Source organism: Schistocerca cancellata, chromosome 1 (assembly GCF_023864275.1).
Source record: "Schistocerca cancellata isolate TAMUIC-IGC-003103 chromosome 1, iqSchCanc2.1, whole genome shotgun sequence".
Taxonomy (NCBI): domain Eukaryota; kingdom Metazoa; phylum Arthropoda; class Insecta; order Orthoptera; family Acrididae; genus Schistocerca; species Schistocerca cancellata.
The window spans coordinates 50,141,693-50,161,298 of record NC_064626.1 but is presented as its reverse complement, the minus strand read 5'-3'; the positions used below and the strand labels follow the sequence as shown (position 1 = coordinate 50,161,298).

The 19,606-nt window shown below is 43.9% G+C and overlaps 1 pseudogene; it reads left to right on the top strand.

The window, feature by feature from the left end:
* The first annotated feature begins 18,034 nt into the window (after positions 1 to 18,034).
* On the top strand, positions 18,035 to 18,152 carry LOC126099826 (5S ribosomal RNA; annotated as a pseudogene).
* Positions 18,153 to 19,606: the final 1,454 nt, after the last annotated feature.

Genomic DNA, 19,606 nt, shown 5'->3' with positions numbered 1-19,606 from the left:
CTGTTGGATTGTTCGTTGTGAAATGGTCCTGGCTGACTGCTTATTAATTCCTGCTCGACCCCTTTCTCATTTGTGACCCAGTGCGACTGCCAAGAGCGCGTCTCCTCAGCTAGCGGTCCTGGAAAGGTCTGTTGTGATACAAATACAGTAAGGATAATGTGTTTACGAAACGTTCTCTGATGTTTGTGAAAGACAGAAACCACCGTATATGAAGGCAGGAAGAGGGATGATTGATTTTATAACGAGAAACAGACCGTTCCGTCTCTGTCTGCTTATACTGTAGACGGCAAAAGACATACGTAAGCAGGAAGCGTATGCGCATACAGAGACAAAGACACAATTGCTCTCCTTAATAAACAAACCAGCCACTTGCGCTAGCCCAATTGAATGGCCTTTATATAAACAAACTGTTCATTTGGGCTCGTTTATTTAGGATTTAATTAATGGGCAGTTACTGCTATGCTAATGGCAATTACTGGTCAGTAACTGTCATGATTATTGCGGTGATTTATAGACAATTTGGCAATCCTTGGTTCACATTTACTCAGGTGTTGAATGCTTTTACCGTCAAGTTAATGACGGTATTTTATGACCCCAAAAATTGACGCCCGCACCACAATATCCTTCGGTTATAAAATCCAACAACACGAAAATGTAAAGACGTACGGCTATCCTCACAGCTGTAAATGTAATTTAGTTATCTTATCTCGTACGTTCCATTTGCTGCAGTGTATGAGCTAAAATCAACCATATATAAAGCTTAGCCATCGCGTTTTTGCCTCTACGAACTCTATATCATTCCGTGGGACAATGTTTTAATTAATTTGATGAAGCGCAGTAAGTATAACGTAAAACGAAATAGATTCATTTCTTTATAGAGTGAAGGTATCACACTGTAGGACTCGCAAAACACAAATTTTTTTCACCTGGCAGTTATCTAGAAGTATTTTATATCTCCCGATACGCCGTCTCCCAGCATAGACGCTATTATTTTGCGAACGGTTCATCTATAAAAAACGCCGCCTCAGCACGGAATTAAAAGCGCACGTCCGTAGCGACGAAGGGTTGATATTGGTTACACCAAATGCATTCCTGCCTTACCTCGTCCTAATTTGGAATTATATATCTTCCAAGGTTTAGATTTTTAATGAAGCGTCAGCAACCTTCAGTGAAATCGAATTTGTGTAGTTGATCGCTCAACTGTGTTACAAAATCGTCGGACGAAAATGTGTGGTCCGCAGCTCGTGGTCGTGCGGTAGCGTTCTCGCTTCCCGCGCCCGGGTTCGATTCCCGGCGGGGTCAGGGATTTTCTCTGCCTCGTGATGACTGGGTGTTCTGTGGTGTCCTTTCGTTAGTTAGGTTTAAGTAGTTCTAAGTTCTAGGGGACTGATGACCATAGACGTTTAGTCCCATAGTGCTCAGAGCCATTTTTTGAAAATGTGTGAACGTAAATTGTCCTGTATTATAGAAATCTTTTAGCCACACTTCCTCAATTTTCTTTTTCCATTCTTCTGTACATTAATATTGTCAGGTGTTTGGATGCGTGAGACGTTAACCCGATTGTGCGATAGTTTTCGCACCTGTCTGCCTTTGACGTGTTCGGACTTACATGAATGGTATTTTCCAGAAATCTGATTGAACCGTGAATTTACTTTCAAAACCTTTTCTTGAGAATTTACTTTATTTACTAGCGATTCATCAAGAACATTAACACATTTAATTACACTATGTGAGCATGGCAGTAGTTGCCAATTGGTAACTGATGAAACAAATTAAAAAAAACTTTTTTGTATAAATGGAAATTTTATTCCTAAACGCTCTTTTTTCTGGAAACATATTTAAAATTATAATCAGAAAGCACCCTGTAAATATCAAGTTACAGTTTATTCAGAGGCATAAATAACAATTTTTTTCTTTTTTAATAGTATGAGTTTTCGGGCTGAGAACCTTGTCTCCCTTTTAACACGGCTGTAGTCACGACCGCCCATAACAACCTCTGAAAGACTACACTGGTGCAAATCTATAACACACCAGATTACTTTAAACTAAACATTTTAATAAGTCACACCAACACATAAACTATGCACCCCGTTAAAGGGAAGGATATGGTACAAAACACTCACTTTAAAAATAATTTGCCACCGAAAGTGCAACATCTTTTTAAAAGAACTCTTACGGTGGAAGGGTGGCAACTTTATATACTTAAATGACCATTTAAATAAAACTCATGAAATGCAGTCTACATAAAATGTACAAACATGCTCTACATTACACATATACCGCATCTCAAGATGATCGGCAAGATAAAAACATATTTCAGGAAGCAATAAATTCGTTAACGCCGAATCCGACAAATATGACAGGCACCTATTAACATACGGCAGACCGACAGACAGACAGACACCAACTGCCTAACAAATGCGGACGGCAGACAGACGAGCAAGCTGGGGACGAGAGACTGACCAAGAAAAGGAGAATTTAACAAGTAAATAAAACAACATATCACGAATCACTTAACTTCTAATAAACTGCGATGCCTGGCGAAGACCTGGCGCACGACACTCAAAACGCTCTCCCGAACCGTCCACTGCCAGCCGCTTCAACGGACGCCGGAAGGGGGGCCGATCTCCCATCTCAAGGCGCCGCAGCTAGCGCCTGCCAGACCGATGTCGTGGGTTTACTCCTGTTGCTCTCATGTTGGCCGCGAAGCCAATACCCCTCGCTATAGGGCGCGACCCACCTGCCTCACGTGGCGACCTCACATGCACCGACGCTCAAGACGGACCAGTCATCTTGTGTCCCAGTGCCCGACCTACCAGCCGATCGATCCGACCGCCAATGCCCATTGACTGAGCAAAGTCGAGCAGACTGGCGGCCTAACACATACTAGCACTCCGGACGACAGACAGACAATAACCGCCTCACCAATGCGGACGAGAGACACACCCAGACTAACTTGGCTGACCATCTGACCAGATTCTCCGCCTCAGACTCACTCCGACTGACTAACCGCTGAGCTGATAGCGCCCCTTAAATGCACGTGAATAGGCAACCTTTCCCCTTTCCCACCAGAGGGAGACACCAAAGCTGCGATTTCCACAGCGAGGCCTCCGCCAGAAATTATGCCTTTGGTTCTCAGCACGAGAATTCATTGTAAAATATATGAATCGGAATCCGTCTTCAGTGTGGGTGAATGGTGTTGACAACTGTAAAAATCGTTGGTGATCTGACTCATTATTATAGGAATTAAATAATGTTATCTTCCTTATCCTTGATCCTTATCTATTAATGAGTTTAAATTGTAAGACACACAACGTTCCTCTTTCTTCTTAAAACTGTTAAAATGGACTGCGAGATAGAAAACGAAACTACAGATTTCCACAGCAGAGCATTTTCATCCTCACAGTTGCGTTTAAAAGAAATTTAGTCCATTGTTATCTAAAAAAGTATACAGTCTATGTCCATACGAATGTTAGCAGAGTCATGTACAAAAAGTAAATCAGTGCAGAACTTTTAGGTTTTTGCTAACATTTCCATACTATGTATTAGCTATACGTGCATGTAGCACATATATTAAAGAAATATGCAGCCTGTGTCCTTATTTTCGATGTTGTTGCTAATAAATTTTCCTACACAAGCACGTTGTTGTCCGGAAATGTATACAGCCGACGTTCATATGAATCCTAGTGTGTGTATATATACACTCCAGGAAATTGAAATAAGAACACCGTGAATTCATTGTCCCAGGAAGGGGAAACTTTATTGACACATTCCTGGGGTCTGATACAGCACATGATCACACTGACAGAACCACAGGCACATAGACACAGGCAACAGAGCATGTACAATGTCGGCACTAGTACAGTGTATATCCACCTTCCGCAGCAATGCAGGCTGCTATTCTCCCATGGAGACGATCGTAGAGATGCTGGATGTAGTCGTGTGGAACGGCTTGCCATGCCATTTCCACCTGGCGCCTCAGTTGGACCAGCGTTCGTGCTGGACGTGCAGACCGCGCGAGACGACGCTTCATCCTGTCCCAAACATGCTCAATGGGGGACAGATCCGGAGATCTTGCTGGCCAGGGTAGTTGACTTACACCTTCTAGAGCACGTTGGGTGGCACGGGATACATGCGGACATGCATTGTCCTGTTGGAACAGCAAGTTCCCTTGCCGGTCTAGGAATGGTAGAACGATGGGTTCGATGACGGTTTGGATGTACCGTGCACTATTCAGTGTCCCCTCGACGATCACCAGTGGTGTACGGCCAGTGTAGGAGATCGCTCCCCACACCATGATGCCGGGTGTTGGCCCTGTGTGCCTCGGTCGTATGCAGTCCTGATTGTGGCGCTCACCTGCACGGCGCCAAACACGCATACGACCATCATTGGCACCAAGGCAGAAGCGACACTCATCGCTGAAGACGACACGTCTCCATTCGTCCCTCCATTCACGCCTGTCGCGACACCACTGGAGGCGGGCTGCACGATGTTGGGGCGTGAGCGGAAGACGGCCTAACGGTGTGCGGGACCGTAGCCCAGCTTCATGGAGACGGTTGCGAATGGTCCTCGCCGATACCCCAGGAGCAACAATGTCCCTAATTTGCTGGGAAGTGGCGGTGCGGTCCCCTACGGCACTGCATAGGATCCTACGGTCTTGGCGTGCATCCGTGCGTCGCTGAGGTCCGGTCCCAGGTGGACGGGCTCGTGCACCTTCCGCCGACCACTGGCGACAACATCGATGTACTGTGGAGACCTCACGCCCCACGTGTTGAGCAATTCAGCAATTCGGCGTTACGTCCACCCGGCCTCCTGCATGCCCACTATACGCCCTCGCTCAAAGTCCGTCAACTGCACATACGGTTCACGTCCACGCCATAGTCGTTGGTGACTATAATTCGATAGTAGGAAAAGGAAGAGAAGGAAAAGTGATAGGTGAATATGGAATGGGGTACGGAATGAGAGAGGAAGCCCCCTGGTAGAATTTTACACAGAGCATAACTTAATCATAGCAAACACTTGGTTCAAGAATCATGAAAGAAGGTTGTATCACGGAAAAGGCCTGGAGACATTGGAAGGTTTCAGCCATAATTTATAATGCTGTGAAAGAGATTTAGGAACAAGGTTTTAAATTGTAAGGCATTTCCAGGGGCCGATGTGGATTCTGATTACAATCTATTGATTATGAAATGTAGATTAAAACTGAAGAAACTGCAAAATGTTGGAATTCTAGGAGATTAGAGCTGAATAAACAGAATAAATAGAGGTTGTAGAGAGTTCCAGGGAGAGCATTAGGGAGCGACAGACACGAACGAGGAAAAGAAATACAGTATATGAGCAATGGGAGGAGCTTTGAGAGATTAAATAGTGAAGACGGCAAAGGATCAAGTAGGTAAAAAGACGAGGGCTAATAGGAATCCTTGGGTGACAGAAGAAATATTGTGTTTAATTGATGGAAGGAGAAAATATAAAAATGTAGTAAATGAAGCAGGCAAAAAGGAATGAAAATGTCTCAAAAATGAGATCGAGAGGAAGTGCAAAAAGACTAAGCAGGGATGGCTATAGGACAAATGTAAGGATGTAGGGGCAGATATCACTAGGGGTAATGTTGATACTGCCTACAGGAAAAATTAAAGTGACCTTTGGAGAAAAGAGAACTACTTGTATGAATATCAAGGGCTCAAATGGAAACCCAGTTCTAAGCAAAGAAAGGAAAGCGGAAAGGTGGAAGGAGTATATAGAGGGTATGTACAAGGGCGGTGTACTTGAGGACAATATTATGGAAATGGAAGAGCATGTAGATGAAGATGAAATGGGAGATATGATACTGCGTGAAGAGTTTGACAGAGCACTGGAAGATCTAAGTCGAAACAAGGCCCCGGGAGTAGAAAACATTCCATTAGAACAACTGGTAGCCTTGGGAGAGCGAGATCGGAAAAAACTCTACCATCTAGTGAGCAAGACGTATGAGACAGTCGAAATACCCTGAGACTTCTAGAAGAATATAAAAACTCGAATCCCAGAGAAAGCAGGTGTTAACAGATGTGAAAACTGCGGAACTATCAGTTTAATAAGTCATAGCTGCAAAATATTATCACGACTTCCTTACAGACGAATGGAAAAACCGGTAGAAGCCGACTTCGGGGAAGTTCAGTTTGGATTCTGTACAGATGTTGGAATACGTCAGGCAATACCCACCCTACGACTTATCTTAGAACACAGATTACGGAAAGGCAAACCTACGTTTATAGCATTTGTAGACTAACTGTCTTTCAAATTCTGAATGTGGCAGGGGTAAAAAAACAGGGAGAGAAAAGCTATTTACAATTTATTCTAAAACCAGATGGCAGTTATAAGAGTCGAGTGGCATGAAAGGGAAGCAGTGTTTGGGAAAGGAGTGGGACAGGATTGTACCCAACCATCGGTGTTATTAAATTTGTATATTGAGAAAGCAGTAAAGGAAACGAAACAAAAATCCTGAGTAGGAATTAAAATCCATGGAGAATAAGTAAAACCTTTGTGGTTTGCCAATGATATTGTAATTCTGTCAGAGACAGTAAAGGAGCTGGAAGAGCAGTTGAACGGAATGGAAAAAGACTTATTCAGGATGAACATCAACAAAAGCAAAACGAGGGTAATAGAATGTAGTCGATTTAAATCGGGTGATGCTGGGGGAATTACATTAGGAAATCAGACAATTACAGAAGCTGATGAGTTTTGATATTTGGGGAGCAAAATAACTGATGATGGTAGAAGTAGACATGATGTAAAATGTAACCTGGCAGGAAAGCGTTTCTGAAGAAGAGAAATTGGGTGTTGATTTAAGTGTGAGTAAGTCTTCTCTGAAAATATTTGTATGGAGTGTAGTCATGTATGGAAGTGAAACATGGAGATAAACAGTATAGACAAGAAGAGAATAGAAGCTTTCTTGAAATGTGGAGCTACAGAAGAATGCTGAAGATTAGGTGTGTAGTTCACATAATTAATGAGGAGGTACTGAATAGAATTTGGGAGAAGAGAAATCTGTGTGATACCTTGACTAGAAGAGGGGATCGGTTGGTAGGACATGACTAAGAGATGAATACACTAAGGAGATTCAGAAGGATGTATGTCTCAGCAGGTACTGGGAGTTGAGGAAGCTTGCACAGGATAGAGTAGCATGGAGAGCTGCATTAGGCCAGTCTCTGGACTGAAGACCACAAAAACAACATACATCAAAAGTATTTGCCTATGTATGAGTATAGTGTATAAATCGGTGTATACACAGCGATCAGCCAGAACATTATGACCATGTATCTAATATCTGATATGACCAATTTTGACAAAGATAACGGCTACGTGTCTTGGCACCAAAACAATAACGCTTTGGTAGGACGCTGGTGGGAGATAACACCACAGGTCACGTAATTCTCGAAAATTATCGGGACGGCCTGGGCGGAGGGGGGTAGGTGGGTGGAGGGCGAAGAGCTTTGACACCACGATTAATAACATCACATGGGTGTTCAATTGCATTCAGATCTGGCGAGATGGGGGGTCCAGAACATCTACTGGAAATGGCATCTGTGTTCTTTGAACCACTCCATCACATTCATGGCCGTGCGACATGGCGCTTTATCTTGTAGGATAATGCCACTACCCTTGGGAAACGTGATCGTCCTGAAGGGGTGCACTCGTTCTGAAACCATCATGGTGCCTTCCACGAACTTCACAGGACGCATCGATGCCCACGTCAGTGTTCACCCAGAGCATAATGGGGCCATCACCAACTCGTCCCTATCCCACAGCATAGGTGTCAAGTGGCTGCTTCCTTGGAAGAGGATGGCTTCACTCCCTCCCATCTGCATGATGAGGGAGGAATCAGGATTCATCAAACCATGCAAATCTCTGCACTGCACCAACATCCAGGGCCGATGGTCATATGCCCATTTCAGTCATTGTTAGTAATGTCATGGCTGTTTACACTGACACATACATGGGTTGCAGGCTGCTGAGGTCCATCGTTAGGCGTGTTCAGAGCACTGTTTGTTCATATACACTTGTACTCTGACCAGCATTAAAGTCTGATATCTGTTTCGCCACAGTTTACTGCCTGTACTTGTTTACCAGTATGCTCAGCATATGATGTGCAACATCTCTACTGAGCGGTGGCCACTCAGCCATGAAGTCTGGATGTGCTTTCACCTTGGTTTCGCTATGTGTTGAAGACACTTAGAAACTTCTGTTTGCCCATTTTTGAACATACTGGGGTCGATTTTGAAATGATGGCCAGGCTTTCAGGGTTCTGGCCCACTACGCATTGCCGCACCTTCACCAATACGTTCCACCGTTCCAATAATTACACATACTCTGTATCCTAACACAATGCAACTTAAACCAACTTCTCCTCGTAGACATTGAAATCTGGTCCGATGTATATCCACCCTACATACTATAACCCTTCTCTGCCTATTCCTTTCCATGTCAGGGCTCCCCTCTCCTTCTTCCCTTACCATCTATCCCTATCCCTTCTCATCTTGATACCACAGTCCTTCCTACCCACTACACTCCTCTTCATCTCTCATCCCACTCTCCTCTGTAACAGTTGCCTTCAACTCCACAATTTCTACCCAACAGGCCCCTATACATTGCTACACACACGGATCAACTGTACGGAATACATTCTCCCCTCCCCAAATCCATTTCTCCTGGTCAGATGCTTCAGTTTTTGATTAAAATTGTTGTGCTATTGTTTAGATGAATGTTATCATGTCTTCGATGTAATTTAAATGTACATATTTCTTTTATCATTTTGTACTTCAACTTTAATTGAAACAACAACTAAAATAAACACTCTTACTGTGACCATCGACAAATTTTCATCCTTTTATCAATCTGTAAATTTTGTTTGTATTTTAATGCTCTTAGCTCGTACTGCTGACAGCCCTTCTCCGCCCATACGAGATGAAGTTATTGAAATAACAATGAAGAAGAAAGAAATTATTGTATTTCATTTCTTTGTTGTAGTAACTTATAACACATTTCACAGTAAACTTTTTCCTTAACGGGACATTTGCATAGTTATCAAATGCGAGCACGGTAGCGGCACTTGACGAGTTTGCGTTAAAAACGTATTTATTGTATCACATGTGCGTACCAGTTTGCTCTGAACAGTAGCGATGTTCACTTTATTATTCTACCGACACTGTGGTCTGCTTCTCGGGATAATATTAGTTCTGTTCATCGATGCGTGGCTAACTTTGTTTGTATCTTGATAATGCCACTTTGGCCTAATTTTATTTGGATGTGTTTCAAACACGAACGTTTCGTCACATTCTTTAAAGCGATATGCTCTCTATGCATACAATTAGCAGCTTTTCATTAAGCTATAATTTATTGTTTACAATTGTACCTACACTTTTTTCACGACACAATCACGTGAGAATTTCGCAACGCCATAAGAAGCTTAGAACAGGTAGAGGTCGTCTCCAGACTGTCAACAAAAAACAAGAAATATGGAATATTTATACCTGTAAAATCAGCAAAGTAACTATCTATAAAAAGGTAATAAAGATTAAAATCATGTTTCGCAAGTGGTTTCCGTAGCTCTGTCATCAATACTGAAAGCAACAGAACGTACAGTTCATATTGTTGACCACACAATGGAAACTGCCTGCAGCATGTTCCTTAGGGATACTTCAATTTGTGGCAACATCTATTACTGAAGCACGTTTAGGTAAACGTTTTTTGAAATACTCCTACCAGGGAACATAATGGACCGTGCAGTTCTTGTGTTGCTATCGCAAATAATACTAAATTTCAATACGTAACGCTGGTATTCAGTTACACACGAAAGGTTTACATTACCTCACATTCTGAGATTGTGCCAGTTACGCTTGTTACTTCTATCTTCATCGAAAATGAAACATGCAACAAATGTTTTTGCTTCCATGGTTTCCTCTACTGCCGTAGCGTAATTTTTACGTCTGATGTAGTCTTCCTAATTCAGTTCCTGTTATATCTGAATTACAATTGGTATCATTTTCAGCTTTGTTTTGGGATCTCGTCAAACCATTGTTTGCGGAATTCGTAACTCCCTACTTGCTTTTTCCGTGGAGTACCTACAGAAGAAGATGGATTATTTCAGCGTGTAGTGAAACATAAACGTAGTCGGATAGTAATTTCTTCTTCTTAGAAGCAAGCTGTTTTTTCAAACTGCCGATAACATATGCGAATGTTATTGGTATCTTAAGGTGCCTGACTGTATCGCTGACGAAACCCTTTCTGCAGTGCGATGACACAACAATAACTGTCGAATCCTTATACAGAGAATTCCATCTGTACGGGATCCCTCAAAGTCACTAGTGACACCGTACATTGCACTTAATCAACACGGCGTGCACGTTGGTTTCCGGTTCACTGCGCTAGCGAGTCCATCGAAATATTGAACTTTCTTATACTTTTTCCGATTCTTATCGATGTATCACTATGCACTACATACTTATTGACATTTCTAATTCCTGCATCCATTTTGAATTTTCCTGTATTGTAATACTGTACAGGGGGGGGGGAGAACGCATGTTTATGTTTTATTCATATAGCTTCTCTGATCCCTCAGCACACATGTTATTAAATAAGAAGAAATTAAAATGCCGGCGCTCCCCGGAAACGTTGCCAATCGGACAACGGCCAAACCTTGCATCAACGGAAAACAATGCATTGTAGTTTCCGGACACGAAAAAGTAAAGTAAAATAAGTTATTAAGTAAGTTACGGTTGTTGCTTAGCGTTGGCCAAAGAGTGTAATAGTACATTGTTTCAGAATTTTCTTGAGTAATATTTGTAACAAGACAAGAACAAGGGTATTGTTGGCAGTGAATACAGGGTTCGTTGGTAAGATATGTACATTTCTTTGTATTTTGTATTGTCAATCAATGTTACGAGAGGCACTACAGAAATAAAGAAGTACCCACACTAAAAAAGTCATCAGTAAGTGGACCAGTTTCTGACAAACATGACGTGAGTATTAAAACTAGGAAGAATTCATCAAAAAATATCTCTGGATTGTTTCGTTATATGACATTAAAACATAGGTCCGAATGAAATAGGATATACTCGTACAACTTATGGAAGCAGTGATAACGTGGGCGTGGAGAATGATAGTGAAAATAAGTTGAAGAGAGAAGAAGTCCACCGAATGAGAAGTAAATGAAACAAAGGAATGTATCACTAACATAGAAAATATGGACAGACTTAAATTCAGACAGTGCCTTGTCGTGGACCGCACACCAGAGAGTAAATATGGTGGCAGTGACAACGCCTCGCTTTTAGAAGATAACGATGATTACTCAGAGTATTCCTATAATCTGCAATGAGGCATTGAACTAATAAAAGAATAACGTCAGGTAGAATCTGGTCGAGAAAAGTTTACAATACTTTTGTATGAGCAATAGAATTATGTAACAGTTCGTATCTATATACTAGAAAATATTTCTAAAGAGGTTAAGATGTTCACGTTTTAGGATCATAATCTTGATTACTGCTTGATAATACTAGTTGTGTGAAAACGAAAATGTGCAATAATAGAGTGATTAAAAAGAACAAACTAGGAACTGCAGTCAACAAGCAGTACATTAAATCGCAACGAAGTACATTTTAAAAATTTCTGGCAGCTCAAAATACGATGTTATTATGAAAATATGCATGCCAAGGTTCCTGTAGATGGTGCATTTAATTATCCACCAGACAATATTCACAGCATTCGTTCCCTATGAATCTCTCCGGGAAGTAGATAAGAGATTTATTGAAGGTTACTTATCGAAAAATTATGATGTTTGCTCATGCTGTACGAACGCGGTGTTGTTGTAAGCCGAAGAAAGGAAAAATAGGGTTCAACGTATCGTCGACATCGTGGTCATCAGAGACGGAGCACGAGCTCCGAATGTTTCAAGGGTGGGTAAGGATATCGGCAACGCCCTGTCGAAGAAACCATTTGCCTGGAGTGATCTAGGGAAAACATAGAAACGGTAAATCAGTATGACCGGACGTGGCTCTAAACCGTCGTCCTCACGAATGCAAGTCCATTGTGCAAACCATTGCACCACCTCGCTCGATGTGTACACTGAAAAACGGAGCGAATTGAAATGGTGGGCAACGTTATTAGCCACGCCTTCAGGACCTTTTCGCCTTCCTTTTTCTCTTAGCTTGCTTTTCAATTTAACTTTTTTGCTACTCACACTTCGGCATGAGGTTACTCTGAGGATATTATCTGTTAGCTTAGATACGACCGAATTCAATTTCTTATGCAAACACATCTGTAGACTGGAAGGACTCACGACAAGGATTTCATGACAGCGCTGGCTGAAATATTTCGGTGAAGGTGTTGTAGCACTGATTGACTTCCGCAATTAAGAACTTAGTTACCTGGCCGTGGGATAAATATTAAGTCAGCACATACAATACGTACACCCTGGAAAAACATTTGCAAGAAGTAAGTAGAACGAATAAATTTACGGCTACCAACCAAGGGAACTGACAAAAATGAAACCACGATTATCCGGAACACGGCATATTTGCGAGGTACAAATCTGTTCATGATTCATGTTGATAATAATGAAAATGACTATTTCTGGCCTAACTCTGTGATCACCCAGGTCATCAGCGACTTTACTTACAACGGTGAAAATCTACGAAAATATGACGAAAACTCAGAAAGCCTAGTTCTATTCACACACAACAAATGAAAAGAGGTCCTGATTTGCTGACCCTTATCAGAAACTATCATTAAACTTCAGATTAAACACAACAGAATAAGTGGATAATATTAGTGATAAAATACACTACTGGCCATTAATATTGCTACACCAAGAAGAAATGCAGATGATAAACGGGGATTCATTGGACAAATATATAATACTCGAACTGACATGTGATTACATTTTCACGCCATTTTGGTGAATAGATCGTGAGAAGTCAGTACGCAAAACAACCACCTCCGACCGTAATAACGGATTTGATACGCCTGAGCATTGAGTCAAACAGAGCTTGGAAGGCGTGTACAGGTACAGCTGCCCATGCAGCTTCAACACGATACCACAGTTCATCAAGATTACTGACTGGCGTATGTGACGAGCCAGTTGCTCGGCCACCATTGACCAGACGTTTTCAATTGGTGAGAGATCTGGAGAATGTGCTGGTCAGAGCAGCAGTCGATCGTTTTCTGTATCCAGAAAGGCCTGTACAGGACCTGCAACATGCGGTCGAGCATTATCCTGCTGAAATGTCGGGTTGCGCATGGATCGAATGAAGGGTGGGGCCACGGGACGTAACATATCTGAAAAGTAACGTCCACTGTTGAAAGTTCCGTCAATGCGAACAAGAGGTGACCGAGACTTGTAACCAATGGCACCCCATACCAACACGCCGGGTGATACGCCAGTATGGCGATGACGAATACACGCTTCAAATGTGCGTTCACCGTGATGTCGCCAAACACGGATGCCACCATCATGATGCTGTAAACAGAACCTGGATTCATCCGAAATAGTGACGTTTTGCCATTCGTGCACCCAGGTACGTCGTTGAGTACACCATCGCTGGCGCTCCTGTCTGTGATGCGGCGTAACCGCAGCCATAGTCTCCGAGCTGATAGTCCATACTACTGCAAACGTCGTCGATCTGTTCGTGCAGATGGTTGTCTTGCAAACGTCCCCATCTGTTGACTCAGTGATCGAGACGTGGCTGCACGATCCATAACAGCCATGCGGATAAGATGCCTGTCATCTCGAATGTTAGTGATACGAGGCCGTTGGGATCCTGCACGGCATTCCGTAATACACTCCTGAACCCACCTATTCCATATTCTGCTAACAGTCATTGGATCTCGACCAACGCGAGCAGAGATGTCGCTATACGATGAACCGCGATCGTGACAGGCGGCAATCCGACTTTTATCGAAGTCGGAAACGTGATGGTACGCATTTGTCCTACTTACACGAGGCATCACAACAACGTTTCACCAGGCAACGCCGGGCAACTTCTGTTTGTGTATGAGGAATCGGTTGGATACTTTCCCCACTTCATACGTTGTAGGTGTTGCCACCGGCACCAACCTTGTGAGAATGCTCTGAAAATCTAATCATTTGCATATCACAGCATCTTCTTCCTGTCGGTTAAATTTCGCGGCGGTAGCACGTCATCTTCGTGGAGTTTTAATGGCCAGTACTTAAAAAGGAGACAGTGGTTGTCGCAGGGCATTTATTTATTTATCGTACGGCATAACATATACGAAAATAAAAGAACTACATCATGTCAACAGTTAAGCACAGCTCTACAGCATGAAACAACACAAACGTGATCCAGGTAATGGGCTGGTGCAACATCTTGCGTGTAGTAAACATTTCGTTGTTGGACATCCTCATCGATCTCGAGCATGAACGCAGACGTCGAACGCTCTTCGAGACACGCTGCTGGGGGCATAACAGGTTCCATGCGGTGACTGTAGCCGCGACAGTATCATAGATGTACACTAGCAGAAAGACTATCAGAATGTCCTAAAGACTTAGGCAATAGACATGCAAGTGCCTAATGGAGGGACTACTCCTGAGGGCGGCAATAGACTCTCAGAGAGAAGTCGGCAAGAAGCCCTTAGTATGCAAACGCCAATCAATTTCTGTATTGCATAAATAGGTTGAGGGCGTGAGGGTTACACTAAACAGGCAGCGATGCTTCGATTACAAGCTACTGGACTCCCAGCAAAGGTGACCGTAGCTGCGTCACTATCATACATGTACATTGTCAGAATGACTCCGACAATTTAGTCGAGGTTTATGCAACAGCACAGCACCCGCCGAAGTGCGAGACACCCTCAGAGGGCGGCATTAATTACTTGGAGAGAAGTCGGCAGAGAACCTACAGAATGCAATCGCGAAGTAATTTCTGTGCCACATCGTCAATGTGATGATGCAAGGGTTACAGTAAACGGGCTTCGGTACTTCGGTTACAAGCCCCTAGGCTCCGTGACGAGGTTCCATGGGGTGACCATAGCCGCGACAGTATCACAGGTGTACACTAGCAGAATGACTCCGACAATGTCCTCGAGGCTTATGAAATAGCTAATTACGGTGAGACAGCTACTGGTGGCGGTATTAGCCTCTTGCAGAGATGTCTGCAGGTAGCCTGCAGTACGCAGCCATGAACATATTTCTTCGTTGGATCGTCAATGCAAATGCTCGAGAGTTACAGTGAAACGGCAGGGGTACAACTGTTACAAGGTACTGGACTTCCACGAGAAGTTCCATGCGGTGACGGTTGGCGCACCAGTATCATAGATATACACTAGCAGAATGACTCCGACAATGTCCTCCAGGCTTATGCAACAACCCAGCCACCGCTGAAAGGCGAGACAAATCGTGAGGGTCTCATTAACCTCTTGGAGAGACAGTGTCAGCGAGCGTGTATTATGCAACAGCGAAGCAATTTCAGTGTCACATCGTAATTCCAATCCCAAAGAAAGCAGGTGTTGACAGATGTGAAAATTACCGAACAATCAGTTTAATAAGCCACAGCTGCAAAATACTAACACGAATTCTTTACAGACGAACGGAAAAACTAGTAGAAGCCGACCTCGAGGAAGATCAGTTTGGATTCCGTAGAAATACTGGAACACGTCAAGCAATACTGACCTTACGACTTATCTTAGAAGAAAGATTAAGGAAAGGCAAACCTACGTTTCTAGCATTTGTAGACTTAGAGAAAGCTTTTAACAATGTTGACTGGAATACTCTCTTTCAAATTCTAAAGGTGGCAGGGGTAAAATACAGGGAGCGAAAGGCTATTTACAATTTTTACAGAAACCAGATGGCAGTTATAAGAGTCGAGGGACATGAAAGGGAAGCGGTGGTTGGGAAGGGAGTGAGACAGGGTTGTAGCCTCTCCCCGATGTTATTCAATCTGTATATTGAACAAGCAGTAAAGGAAACAAAAGAAAAATTCGGAGTAGGTATTAAAATCCATGGAGAAGAAATAAAAACCTTGAGGTTTGCCGATGACATTGTAATTCTGTCAGAGACAGCAAAGGACCTGGAAGAACAGTTGAACGGAATGGACAGTGTCTTGAAAGGAGGATATAAGATGAACATCAACAAAAGCAAAACGAGGATAATGGAATGTAGTCGAATTAAGTCGGGTGATGCTGAGGGAATTAGATTAGGAAATGAGACACTTAAAGTAGTAAAGGAGTTTTGCTATTTGGGGAGCAAAATAACTGATGATGGTCGAAGTAGAGAGGATATAAAATGTAGACTGGCAATGGCAAGGAAAGCGTTTCTGAAGAAGAGAAATTTGTTAACATCGAGTATAGATTTAAGTGTCAGGAAGTCGCTTCTGAAAGTATTTGTATGGAGTGTAGCCATGTATGGAAGTGAAACATTGACGGTAGATAGTTTGGACAAGAAGAGAATAGAAGCTTTTGAAATGTGGTGCTACAGAAGAATGCTGAAGATTAGATGGGTAGATCACATAACTAATGAGGAAGTATTGAATAGGATTGGGCAGAAGAGAACTTTGTGGCACAACTTGACCAGAAGAAGGGATCGGTTGGTAGGACATGTTCTGAGGCATCAAGGGATCACCAATTTAATATTGGAGGGCAGCGTGGAGGGTAAAAATCGTAGGGGGAGACCAAGAGATGAATACACTAAGCAGATTCAGAAGGATGTAGGTTGCATTAGGTACTGGGAGATGAAGAAGCTTGCACAGGATAGAGTAGCATGGAGAGCTGCATCAAACCAGTCTCAGGACTGAAGACCACAACAACAACAACATCGTAAATGTGAGGGTACGAGGATTACAGTGAACGGGCTGCGGTGCATCTGACACAGGCGAATGCACTGCCAAAAGAGGTTCCATGGGTGACCAGAGCAGCGCCGGTATGATAGATGTGTACTGGGAGAATGACTCTGACAAAGTCCTCGAGGCTTGCGCAATAGCCACCATCCACCTAATGGCAAGAGAACTCCTGATGCGGCATCAGATTATTGGAGAGAAGTCTGCAGAGAGCCTTTGTAGCAAGTCGTGAAAGAATTTCAGTCACATCGTTTATGTGAGGGTGCGAGGATTGCAGAAAACACCAGTTACCAGTTACTGGACTGTCAGGAGAGTGTACATGCGGCAACCGTAGCACCACCAAAATCGTAGATGTATACTAGCAGAGTTACTCCGAAAATGTCGTCGGGGCTTATGGAATAGCGTAGCATCAGCCTAATGGCGAGACAACTCCTTAGTGGGGCATTAGTGTCTTGGAGGGAAATCGGCACTGGGCACGTAGTAAGCAATCGCCAAGCAATTTCCGTGTTAATCATGAAAGTGAAGGTGCATGGGTTACCGGACACGGGCAGTGGTGCATCGCTTACAAGCTAGTGGACTCCCACGACAGGTTCCATGCGGTGACCGTAGACGTTCCCTATAACAAATGTACAGTAGCAGAATGACTCCGAAAGTGTCCTCATGATTTATGCAGTGGCACAGAACCCGCGAATGGCGAGGAAACGTCTGATGGTGACATTAATGTCTTGGAGAGACGTCGGCAGCGAGCTTACAGTAAGTAGCACCTAAGCAATTTCTGTGCCATATCGTCATTGAGAGGGTGCGAGGATTACAGTACATGGGCAGCGGTGGACCGGTTACAGGATAATGGACTCCCAGAAAATGTTCCATTTGGTGTCCTCTGCCGCCCTTGTATCATAGATGTACACTAGCAGAATAACACCGACAAGGGCCTCAAAGATTCTGCGATAGCCCATGGCGAGTCTGCTCCTGAGGGCGGCATTAGTCTCTTTCAGAGAAGTCGCCAGGGAGCCTGTGGTATGCAATCGCGAAGCAATTTCTGTGTGGTAAAGTCATTCTACCGATGCGAGGTTTACAGTAAATGGGTAGCGAATCATCGGATACAACCTAAAGGACTTGTACTAGAGGTACCATACAGTGACTATAACCGCTCCACTATCATAGGTGTGCACTAGCAGAATGACGCCGATAATATTCTCGAGGCTTATGCAATAGGCAACGGCCTTGCCGCAGTGGATACACCAGTTCCCGACAGATCACCGAAGTTAAGCGCTGTTGGGCGTGGCCGGCACTTGGATGGGTGACCATTCGGGCCGACATGTGCTGTTGCAATTTTTCGGGGTGCACTCAGCCTCGTGATGCCAATTGAGGAGCTACTCGGCCGAATATTAGCGGCTTCGGTCAAAGAAAACCATCGTAACGACCGGGAGAGCGGTGCGCTGACCACACGCCCCTCCTATCCGCATCCTCGGTGAGGATGACACGGCGGTCGGATGGTCCCGATGGGCCACTTGTGGCCTGATGACGGAGTGCCTGTGCCTTATGCAATAACCTCGCTCTCACCTAACGCCGAGACAACTCCGGTGGTTGGCATTAGTGCCTTGGAGAGAAACGCGCAGAGTGCCTTTAGTATGCAATCGCGGAGCAATTTATGAGTCGTACCGTCAATGTGAGTGTGCGATGTTTAGAGTAAATGGCCATGGCACATCGGTTACAAGCTACTGGACACACTGGTTAGTTTCCATGCGGTGACCGTAGCCGTGCAAGAATCATAGATGTACAGTATCAGAATGAATCCGACATGTTCTCGAGGCTTATGCAATAACTCCGCATTCGCCTCATGGTGAGAAGTCTGCAACGAGCCTGCTGTAAGCAATCATGAAGCAATTTCTGTGTCACACTGTCAATGGCAGGGTGCAGACGGTTACAGTAAACTGGCAGTGATGCATAGGTTACAAGCTACTGGACTCCTAGGGGAGATTCCAATGGGTGATCTTAGCCCACCAGTATCATATATGTACACTAGCAGAATAAATCCGACAATGCCCTCGGGGCTTATGCAAAGGACGGCTCCCGCCTAATGGTGAGATAACTACTGAGGGTATCATTAGTTACAGGGGGGTAAATCGGCAAGGATCATGTAGTATCCAATTGCATTGGAATTTCTGTGTCACATAATGAACGGGAGGGTGCCAGAATTCTAGTAAACGGGCAGCGGTGCATCGGTTACGAGCAACTGGACTCCCAGAAGTGCTTCCATTCGGTGACCGTAGCCACGGCAGTATCATAGATGTACACGAGCAGAATCACTCGAACTATCTACTCAAGGCATATGCAATAGCACAGCACCCACCTAATGACACGTCAACAGGTGAGATCGAAATTAGTCTCTTGACAGCGAGCCTCTATTATGCAATTGCAAAGTGATTCCTGTGTGGTTGCGAGGGTTACAGTAAAGGTGCAGTATTGCATCGGACACGAGATACTGGACTCCCAGCAGAGGTTCTGTGCGGTGACTATAGCCACGTTAGTCTAATGCAGACAAGTCGACATGGGGCCTGTAATTTTTAATGCTATGCAATTTCTGCTTCGCATCGTAAATGCGAGAGTGGCTCCATGCGCTTCCAGAGCCGCGTTAGTCTCTTGGAGTAAAGTCGTCATGGAGCCTGGAGTTTTCAGTCGCGACGCTATTTCTGTGTCACATCGAAAACGTGATGCTTCGAGGGTTACAGTAAACAGGCAGTGGTACATCGGTTTGAAGCTACTGGAGTCACACGAGAGGCTTC